Source organism: Chanos chanos, chromosome 10 (genome assembly GCF_902362185.1).
Source record: "Chanos chanos chromosome 10, fChaCha1.1, whole genome shotgun sequence".
NCBI lineage: Eukaryota > Metazoa > Chordata > Actinopteri > Gonorynchiformes > Chanidae > Chanos > Chanos chanos.
This window is the reverse complement of record NC_044504.1, coordinates 18,298,754-18,308,340: the sequence shown is the minus strand read 5'-3', so window position 1 is coordinate 18,308,340 and position 9,587 is coordinate 18,298,754.

Sequence of the window (9,587 nt, the reverse complement as noted above, 5' to 3'; positions counted from 1 at the left end):
ATGACAGTAGTCCCCGTGTCATTCACTCTTCCAAGACTAGGCAGCTGAAGGAGAGGAAGAGGAGAAAAACAGTCACGCATCCGCGTGCGCGCGTGTGCGCGCACACACACACACACACACACTCACACAGAGGCAAGCTCAAAAATACATGTACAGACTGAAAACAGAAGATGATTGTGAGAAGGTTATGAAATATTTTGGACTATTCTGGGTTGGATTTAGGCAGATTTTGATTGGGAACAGTAGCAGTGCTCCTCTTTCTGCCTTGGGCTATGGGAAAGTGTCACATATTTTACAGCAAAAGACTGCATTCGATCCCACTCCAAAGATGAATCTATTCACTGTCTGATAACTGAGAGAAATTTGAGATTAGATCTTTTATTTCATTTGAGAAGACCTATCGAGTGCTTTTAAATATTTCCCCTCTCTCTCTTTTTCTCCCTTGCTCTCTTTCTGTCTGTCTCTTCCTTTCTTTTTACAAGTAGTGAGCACTCTTATCTAGAGCAATTTGTAAAAAGCATATACAGTTAATCAGTGAAATAAGTACAGGTTCCTGCAGGCACAATACCCCAGGGGGAAGTGGCTATAAAACATAAAGTTATTAGCTATAAGGTTAGAAGCAACTAAAGGTGCAAGGATAAACAAGAAATTACTGCTGTGTTATACAGCAAATGTGTAATAAGTGCAAAGATTCTGCAGTCATGCAGATGATGAACGGCTAACACAACATTGCCAAATAAAGCAAATATGGATTACTATACAGCAAATGCAGTGAAACAGTCTAGGTAGTGACTGGGCAGCTGCGACTCTTGCTTGGGACTTGTATTCAACTTCTAAGTGAAAGGGAATTCGTCTTACGTGCGTTTCTTTTTCCATCTTACATGCTGCCTTTATCGTTTCCCTCCATATGATTAACATCTCCACATCTCCAGCTCCACTTTTAGTTCTTTTCTGCTGGGTTTCAAGTCCGTGGTCAGTGAGCACTAACTGTTGGGACTACAGACGTTGGATTGTGCAGTGAGACTAAGCAGCCGTTTCCTCCTCTGCTGAGGTAATGCAGGCTGTGGTTATTACGGGCTAACACAGTGGTAAAAAAAAAAAAAAAAAATATATATATATATATATATATATATATATATATATATATATATGCATGCCACAGGTACTTATATGTAATTGGTAATTCCTAATGCTCATCTCAAACACTGCTCATGTCCCTCGAAGGGTTATTTTCATATAAACGTTTGTTCTCTGAGTTTGAGACATGAACATGTAGTTAAAAGACTTGTACCAGGTCTCTCTCTCTTTCTCTCTCTCTCTCTCTTTGGGAGGGGGTCCAGTGCAGTCTCTTTGATCTGTGTCCCTCCCCAGGCTAACTGTGCAGTTACGGGACCCTCCACTCTCCTAGAGTCTTCAGAAAAATGGCCAATTAAACTTCAAAGTCAGAGGAAGCAAGAATTTTAAAGATATCACCTCTAGGACACCTCTCAGCTCTTCATCTCTCTCTCTCCCTCCTCTCCCTCTTTGCCTTTATCTCTCTCAATCTTCCTCCCTTCTCTTCTCCCTCTCTCTCAGATTCATTTCACTCAAGAGCTCATATTCAATCTGAGCACAGAATCACCACAAGTTTCCCTGACTCTCATTTAAATGAACTCATTTAAATGATTCTTTCTGCTGTGGCTATAGACCTGAGCCAAGCTAAGCATGGGTAAAATAGTGCGGCTGGTACAGCGCTGATATATAATTATATAATTTATATCTCATTAGTAGTAGTAGTGGTAGTAGTAGTAGTAGCAGCAGCAGTAGTAGTAGTAGCAATAGTGTAATTTCTGCGTGTAGGTTTTTGTTTTTCCTCAGAAGAGTTAGTACACAGAAAGTGCCAGCTCTCAGCATATTCATATCACCAGCTGAATGGCTCAATATGCAACATTAGCATTGCAGAGAGGATTGGCACAGACACACACAGGGCAATAGAGTATTTATCAGTTCATCAGATAAGACAAATGAAATAGACAAGTTCTCTTCATCTCTCATTAATATCTCTGTATAAGTGTAAGAGTTCCTCAACCAATTCTGAATTGATCATTCATCTCCCCCACTGACACCCCCCTCTCAAAAATGCTTTTCAGTACTGAAGAATTATTTTAGATAATACAGAAGCTTCCCAAGCGAGAGAAACCTCAAATTGAGCTGTTTAAGGGTTGCCAAGGAAACATTCACATGGTTTCTCACTTGCTGATCAGAGACAGTGGCAAAATAAAAGAACATTGAGATTCACTTAGAGCCATACAGAAACCTGTATATCAGCAATGTTCCTGGAAAAGGAGCTTCTTGAATGTCATGACACATTTTGTCTTTGTTCCGATTTCATTCACACTCTACGTATTTGCCTTTTTGGAAAAACATTTTTTTTTTTTTTTTCATTTTCACTTTGGAGGTTTTTGTCACGATGTTTGCCAAAGCGTAATCTGACATTATGCGAGGGAAACCATCCTGCCGGTCATATTTGCTGGTGAATTGTTTCTTGTGTGAGTGGATGAAGTGTATTTTTGCTTACTTCAGGTTAGAAAGCTGCTTCACAACAATCCGTCAAAGATGAGGCTAAATTCCTCTCATGTGCTCTCTGCCCTCCTAATGTGAGACATTACACTCGCAATGTTCTGGATATTCAAGTTATTTTCTAGAAGATTCCATCTGATTTGTGACTTCCAAGACTCTGTCCCAGTTTCTCTGCCTGTCCTCTCTAATCTCTTTGATTTTTCTCCCCCGTTACTCCCTCTCTCTGACTCTGTCTCTTTCCATATGCTCACACATTCGTGTGACCTCTTCTGACCTCTATTCGTCATGTCTTGTTCTTTTTTTTTTTCTAATTCTTTTCAGCTTCTGTCTCTACATTTCACTCCACTCTCTCTCTTTTTTTTAATCATTCATGCTCTCCTTCTTATTTCTGTTTCATCAGCTTTAACACACTAATCAGTTAAATCTTCAAATGATGAACATGCAACAGGACAGCAAAGTTAGTCCATTTTAACCTCCCTTCTCTTCTAGACACTCATCCATCACTCATTATATCAGAGCTCGTCGTCTCAGTCCCATCTGATTAATCACATCACAAAGATTATGGAATCAGCTTTACGTGAAATGGCCCTGAGAATCCCACTGATTTAATTTGGAGTATTACTCTCCATCTTTCTCCCATAAATGCCAGTATGAGCATCATTATTAGAGCGGCCGTTAATCCGGCTCTGGCGAGGAAAGAGGAAAGATGTTAATGAGTGGTAGTGTCAATGAGTGCCAGCCATGAAGAATGCCAAAGGATGGATCAAACTGTCACAGATAAAGCGTGAGGCCTGCATGGATGACTGGACATAGTGGGAGGCTAATGGGCTCTATGGAGAGGTTAAAACACTTGTTCATTTGGTGAAGAGTTAACACACACACTGACACACACACACACACACACACACACACAAAATTAATGAGATCATTTTGAAGGTAGGGACATATGCATCCATTTTTTTTTCTCTGAAGGGCACACACACACACAAAGAATGACCCAACATAGACAAGGAGAAGGGGGTAATGAATCGAATTCTCTTTGTTTCCTTCACATTTTTTAAGAAAATAAATGAGTGCAACTGAATAATCAGATACAAATTTACTTTGAAAATAACAGAGCTCAAAAAAATCTGAGGGCACCCCCTCAGTTTGAATAGGCATGATGCCACTGGTTGGGAGACTTTGATAACACTATTTCAGGCTAGGAAAAACATGCTGAAACATTAGCGATGTAATCCTCTGTGATAGGTCTACCTGTTCCAAAGAGAAAGGGGGAAATAAAGGGGAAAAAAGGGGGAAAAAAATTATTTCCTCGAGGACCGCACATGAGAACACAACAGTATGCAGTTCAGTGGTGAAAATAATGACAGAGCTCGCTCACAGTGTGTGTGTGTGTGTGTGTGTGTGTGTGTGTGTGTGTGTGTGTGTGAGTGTGTGTGTGTGTATATGTGTGTGAGTGTGTGTGTATTTAAGCAGGAAACAGACAGTGGAGGGTAATCAGCTCCACAAAACACAGTATCTGACATGCGGCGAACACGACCATATGTTTACTGGTACGTCTTCACCGACTGGGCGTACCGTGATGGGAGGATGGAACCGAAAGCAGCTGCTGAGAGCGATGTGAGAGTACTGTGTGAGCCCGTGTATCTTCATACATATGCCAGATCTGAGCAATTATTCATCAAAGTGATAGTTCACGAATTCAAACAGTTCTTTGCCAACTCAGCTTGATGGTTGGGCTTCATCTAAATGTATCAGCTGGTCTCGTGGCAGTTATTCCCAGCGGACAAGCAGTGCTAATGTTTGTTTGTATTCCCCCTCTTTCTTTCTTGCTCCCTTCTGCTGGAAGAGGAACAGATCTCAACGTGAGTGCCAGCTGAGCAAACAGAGCTCCGTAAGACGGCCCCGAACCTCAGCACTAACCGTGCCCTCATCATCCACAGAAACGCTGGACCACCATTCCAGCTTTGTGTCTGAACTCCCTCTACCTCTATACACTTTGCCACAAACATGTAGATATGTCATGGCAGAGGCAAGGTGAACCCAGAAGCAACGTAAAAGTAGTACAAACCATCGAAACTATAGATTAAATAAATCGGAGATTCCTATTTCATTTTGGATTCTGATTGCAGTTTTTTTTCAAAGAAATTTTGGTAGGTTTCCAGCTGCTGGGAATTTTGATATTAATCAAATGTCTTGTTGTTTTAGTGCTTATCTTAGCTGAGTAAATGAAACGTTGCTGGAATTAACGTGCAGTTTGATTGTGCAGATCTTATCTTTCACATCGTATAACAGGCAGAGCAGTTATTGTTAAGGTTGGCCATCCGTATTCTCGTCTGTCCGTAGATTACTTGTGTCTCTGCAAATCGTTGATATTTTTTCAAGCTTTGTCACGAGGATTTTCATGATCAGAAGGCTTTATTTTCTTTTTTTGTAGCTGGACTGCTGCTAATGAATATGAAATTTAGACTTTGGCTTCACCACATTCTTGCTTCTGGGATGACCCACTGTGCAGTGACAGCTACTCTCAAGGGACCAATTGGGAGCCAGTTGGTGTTGAGTCAGCACATCCCATCACATTATGTCTGTCACTGGTCAGATTGCTCACTTCTCTTTATCAGCAGAAAGCAGAGCCAGACTCTGCACTCTCCTATATGTGAACAGTAACCTGGTCAGTACAACTGCATGTCCCCTTCTTCCAGTCTGGTAACCATTATGGCTCTGCTGCTGAACTGTCCATTCTAATCATGCATGTTCAGGGAGGAGCCCAAACTGGAAGGAGCAGGCCTGTGAGCAGCTCATTGCTCAACTTGCCAGGGGTGGGGGAGAAGGGAGGGTGGTGTCAGAGACAGAGAGAGAGAGAGAAGAGAGAGAGAGTGAGAGAGAGAGAGGGAGGGAGAGAGAGATGAGCCGCACAGAACAAAACCCTCATCAAATATTCATCACAATGAAGACAGCAGGCCTCTCTGATCATCAAGGAGGAAAAAAAGAGAAAAAGTGTCAAAGCTCCCTTCCTTTCACACTCAAGGTTAGGAGGAGTGAAATGGAGCACTTGAAGCTCTTCAAATAGAACTCTCACCCAGGACGAGAGAGAGTGAGAGGCCCAATAAACGAGGCCATGTATTTGTTTTGCGTAGAATAGTTTCAGTCCACTGTTTTTAGGGCTGCTTGAACCAGGGGGGAGTCCTCTGTGCTTTCACTTCTCCATTCCCTGCCATAGCACACCCACTTCTTTAGAACCAGTCTACTGAGAGTAAGTGAGAGAGAGAGAGAGAGAGACAGAGAGAGAGAGAGAGAGAGAGAGACGCTCTCTGTTCCACTGAATTATTCAGTTATGAAGGCTCTTCCAGTTTGTTTCGACCACTTCTCTCTGCTCAAGAGACAACAAAGAAACACAGACCCACAAGAACAAGATAGCACTCAACTGCTACACTTTCTCATCACTACCATCTTCACACAACCATCATCATCATCACCACCATCATCATCATTATCATCTTCGTCGTCATTATCACCATCATCATCATCATCATCATCATCTAAATATATTAAAAATAAAAAAAGGAATCTACTGACCTAATTCATTCTGATCTGAAAAGTTCTCAGTTCAGAGAAGTTTTACTGCACAGTGAAAGTCTTGAAATAAAGGTGAGCGAACACACACTGGGGTAAGTGCAGGATGCACACACAAAAACACAGAAGTTGACAAAACCTACACTCCACCTTCTGGAATAATGTTAATATATTGGCATATCACCTGACACAATGAATGTTACACACCTAAGTGTTAAATAAAAGGTACTGCATGTGTGTCTGCCATGTCTGTGCTTACAAGGTCCATCAATGTCAAACCCACCAAAAGAGACAAGTCCAAATCACCCATCAAATCAGTCTGTCACTCACCAAACCCAACCAGTCAAAAGGAATAACACCTCACCATCAGCTAAGAGTAAGAACAACATTTTCAGCTGGGAGTATAAACCCCCTTCTAGCTCTGCGTCTATCCGTGTATTCTTCAGCATAGTCCTGTACTGGTAGAACATCTGTCTCCAATTTGCTGTTACCGTGAGAGACAGACAGCTGAGTAGAAAGTGCCGATTTGTGGGTAAACTTTCTCTCTGCGTCTCTCTGGGACCTCGTGTCACCATGCAAGGGATAGACACACATCTTAATGCAACAATTAAGCTCCAAAACAGAATCATAGACCCTGGGCCTGGCTCAGTGGCGGCAGTTTATTATATATTTATGGAAATGAGGGCTGTTTCTGATGAGGATGATATTATGTGTGACTGCACATGTCTTGTGTCATCTAATATTTAGTTGAAGTCAGCATATTCAGCAAATGGGACGCGTGTGTTTGTAACACCTGAGGTGACCGTAGAGGAAAAAAAATGTAGTGAGGCCTGCCACTCATCACAAAACACAACAGAGCACTGGCCAAACAAAAGGCATCTAATATTAACCGCACACACACACGCACACACACACGCGCGCACGCACGCACGCACGCACGCAGTCTTTCTTAACCTTTCTTATCACTCAGTCCTAAGCAGGGCAATGGTTCCTGCAGCTGAACCATAAAGAAGGCAGCTAGTAAAACTGTTTATTCATTTCTAAGCAACTTTCTCAAGATTGCATGAATGGGAATGCATTGTAAAATACAGTTAAAATAAACATTAAACTAGAGATACACCCTAAAACAGTTCAAATAAACATGACACACATATACACATACATGGTTTAACAATGACACTACTCATACCCATTCACATAAACAAAATTCAGCTCTCTGATTGGCTAATCTATTGGCTATATTGGAGCCTATCACTCAAGAGTCCTGTTGGCCGATGAAAAGCTGTCACCTGGTCTCCCATCCGGAAACCGCATGACAGAAACAAAGAGTTCTACAAAATGATTACAGTTTCAGTTTTCATGGAAAAATCCCCCCAACTCACCTCTTACAGATGAACCCAGATGCATCTGTCTCCTCTTTTAACTTTCCACTCTCCAGCTCTCTCTCCGTCACACTCCTGCCAAGAGCAGAGTGGATTTTTTCCAACACTTCTTGATCTCAGAGCTCATCACATATTTATTTAAATGTCGGAGCATGACACCTTAATTATGGTGGAGGGAGTTGGGGGTGGGTGGGGGATGAGGGGAGTGGAGGAGTGAGGCAGCGGAGTCTGGCCTCTGCTCACTGGATACACAGACTCTCTGAGTATGCCTGTAAGTACAGGGTCAAAGCCAGCATCACTCTTCAATACTATTTGTTTTGCGTTAGTGCCGTTAATGAACAGTCGCCACATGTTCCTGCCTGCATTAGGACGACTGTGGAGGGGAGAAACTGTAACAAGTGAAAAAGAGAGACGACACGCCCATAAGCACACAGACACACGCAAATGATTTCTGTAATCATTTGTAAAAACCATTCACGACAGACAGTTATTTCTTTAAATATGCAAACTCCTCAAAATGCCTTTTATGATAGCAGATTTCTTGTGTCTCACTCAGTTCAGTGCCTTCATATCTAGATCTCTGATGACCTAATTTGTCGTCTTAAAGCGTCCATGAGGTTTACAGTCAGCTGGCTGTGGCCGCTAGAGAAATGAATGGGGAATGTACTGTTTTAAAGCTTCTGGGGTCACTGATAGCTACAGAAGCCGGTTATGGGGAAGAAAAAGAAATGTGAATTGAACTGCACGCGTGGTCTGGTTCCATCCATGTGCTAGCGCCCAGCGAGTCAGCCAAAGGTTGAACTGCTGTGGCCAAGTAACTAAGTTCTTTAGCAACAGGCAAAAACAGAAAGAAACTCTCAACTCCACATACCAGAGCACCTCAGTCATGTGACAGACTCAGAACAAACAGAGAGTGAGATAATTACAGGATCTCTCACCAATGAATAATGTTGTGCATTTGGAAAGGTAAGAACACACCCAGTGAGATAAAGCATTATCTATTCTCCTGTGTGTGGATACAGACACTTCATATACAAGAGCCTTGGTATTTTAACAGGCAGATGGAATGTTTTTCTCTTTTGTACCTTTTTTTTAAACTGATCGCTTTTTTTTATTTATTTAAGTTCTGGTTAGGTTGTAAAAATGGTAAAAAACTGCAGTGAAAAAAAAAATCCTTATTTTTTTTCATTAGAGCAGACTTTTCAAACCAGACTATTTCACCTGTAGGTTGTCCAGCTACAGAAGTTGTCATTTCATGCTCTGTTGAAAATGTTCTCATGTCCATTCTCAAACGGCGTAATATTTCTGTAAAAACACACATATGTTGCATTTCACTGTGAAGTGCTGTAGTAAGAAGTGCGTCGCAGTCCAATTTGTCTCTCTGCTCCTCTCTCTCTGTCCCTCCATCTTTGGCAGAGCAGAGGAAGATGGATGGCAGGAGAAGAGGAGGACTGGGTGTAAAAGTGAAGATGCTTAGCGTCCGAGGACATAAGGGACACGCCGCAATTTCTCTGAGAAGCGGAGCATGGGGACATCGGGCTCTAAATCACAGCCGCTATCAGATCAGGCAGCCGCCAAGGGGCTGCTAATGGCCCTCAGAGCACCACAGGACCCTGGGGGCAGAGCCGTGTGCCACGGCACACATCCAGAATGCTGATGTAGATGGGGGACGTCAGTGTGCCACTCCTGCTCTCCAGCAGACAAAGTCAATGATGTAGGAAAAGGCTGGGAGGCGGTAAGTGGCAGGATGGAAGCTGTTGAGTCATAATTACAATTTATCAAAATGTAACGTGTCTGTTGGGCCAACTCTCCACCTTCACCTTAATACTCAGAATGGACATCTCATGTCATAAGCAGTCTCTTAAATACACCCAGTACATACACTTTAACAGTCTTTTAAATACATCCCCCAGTCACACTGCAGAAGGTTTTAATTGTAAAAGACGTGTCTTAATTAAAATTCAGAAAAGTAGCTTTTCTCAGATGAGACTCTGCATTTACTCTCTCTTTTCTGCTGCTTTAGGGATCTGAGAAGGGGTCTGATAGACACACCCACAGAGGATAACAGCAGCT